General features: G+C 61.4%; 1 protein-coding gene and 1 long non-coding RNA gene across 2 annotated transcripts in view; one reads left to right on the top strand and one right to left on the bottom strand.

The window, feature by feature from the left end:
• LOC114007138 (uncharacterized) overlaps positions 1 to 609 on the top strand; it is a 1,765-nt gene extending 1,156 nt beyond the window's left edge. The window contains exons 2-3 of the long non-coding RNA XR_003548777.1: positions 167 to 295; positions 427 to 609. This is a non-coding gene — a long non-coding RNA (uncharacterized LOC114007138). The remainder of the gene's footprint in view (positions 1 to 166; positions 296 to 426) is intronic.
• LOC102471510 (sialic acid-binding Ig-like lectin 14) overlaps positions 1 to 1,736 on the bottom strand; it is an 8,664-nt gene that overhangs the window by 6,619 nt on the left and 309 nt on the right.

Below are 1,736 nucleotides of genomic sequence, written 5' to 3' on the forward strand. Positions count from 1 at the left end.
GGAGAGAGAGAGAGGGAGAGAGAGAGAGGGAGAGAGAGAGAGGGAGAGGGTCCTTTCCGTGTTCTGGATAGAACTGTCAGATGCATGTTTCAAGTATGTTCTCACAGTCTGCTTACTTTCTTTTCTACTTCCTAAGAGGTTTTTGTTGTTGTTTTTGGTTTTCCAGAGGCACATGTACTCACCAGAGAGAACAGAGGGGGAAAATGAGGGGAGAAGTGAAGGGGAAGAGACGGTCATGGTCACACGCATCGCTCCTCCTCCGTCGCCCCATGGTTTTGAGCACCCACCGCACTCGGTGTGTTTCTAAGCCACTGGGGCCCAGCGATTTGAACCACAGGGTCGGTCATGTGGCATCCAGCTGCCTCAACCACCAGACACCACAGAGCCAGATTCTAACTGTCTTATTTTTTTAGATTTTTGCCATAGAACCGCGGAACAGCCTGTTCCGCATGACAGGTGTTAAGCATGGGAAGACCCACTGCGTGGAGAAGAGAGCAGAACTCGGAAGACAGGAAAAGGGCACGCTCAGGGTCACGAGAGGGCACTCTGGGTGTGCAAAGGAGCACCTGCGCAACGGCGTGCAGAGGTGCAGCTGAGAGCAGCCCTCCCTCCCCGGCTCCCCTGCAGCCCGTGGCTTCTGCACTGATCGGTCCCGCCAGGACCCCTCTTCACCCTGAGAGCCCAGGTCACATCCAGCCTGCAGCCAATGGGCCAGCCCAGAACCTCGGCCGGCCGCCCCGCAGGCTGGTGCCCCCTAGTGGAGGGGAGGGGAGGTGTCGCTGTGTCCTGGGATTCATGCCTTAGGATCTGGTTGTATTATAAAGGGGTTGAGACAAAATCTGTCACACTGTCGTGGGGTTGAAAGGTAGAGACTTTGAGGGTGACTAGTGATAAGCTGGGTCCCCTAGGATGGACTCCTGGTGGGCTAAGGGAGGGGATGGGACACAGAGACCCGCAGGCCTGGACACACGCGTGCTCCTGTGTCCCGTGATGTGACACCCTGCAAGGCTCAATACCCGCCGACAGGACACCCGCCCAGCTGGGCCCTGGAACACGGACCTCCACGCTGGAGCTGAAGGAGCCCTATCCCTCGGATTACCCGCACGCCCGGACGTGCTCTTGCTAGGGCCTGAAAGGCTCCGGTGTTTCCTTTATGCCTCTCCCTTTGTGACGCTTACTGACATCCGAGTCCTCCCAAAGACGCCCGCCCTCCACCCGGAGCCCGAGAGCAGCCACCGCTCTGGGCGAGGTTGGCGTGGCAGGTGTGGGTAGGGGCGGGAGACTGGGATGCGTCCTGGGTGGCCGGGGCAGGGTAATCACAGGGTCCCCTGAGAGGGCAGAGGGAGGATGGGAGGCCGGAGAAGATGCGAGATGGACGCAGAGGCGGGCGAGGAGAGTCGTGGCGGGAGCTGCTCTGCGGTGGGGCAGGCCCGGCCGGAAAGGCGCAGGCCCTGCCCACGAGCCCACGGGGAGGTCCGACGTGTCACGCATTTACCGCTTTAAACACATGCGGGGCCAAAGTCAGGGGCACCGAGCACACGCACGTGTGGCGCCCACCGCCTCGCCTGGGCCGGCACGTTTCCACAGAAAAAGCCGCACACTCCCGCACCCCTGCTCCCCGCCGGCCACCGCCACTCCACTCCCGTTCCCGCCGTGGCCCGGGCTCCTCGCTCAGTGAGGCATCTCGCACTTAGCAGGCTGCTGCAGGCACCAGGCTCCACTGGGCCCTGGAGGCC

The sequence above is a fragment of the Tupaia chinensis genome, unplaced genomic scaffold (genome assembly GCF_000334495.1).
Source record: "Tupaia chinensis unplaced genomic scaffold, TupChi_1.0 Scaffold000129_1, whole genome shotgun sequence".
NCBI lineage: Eukaryota > Metazoa > Chordata > Mammalia > Scandentia > Tupaiidae > Tupaia > Tupaia belangeri.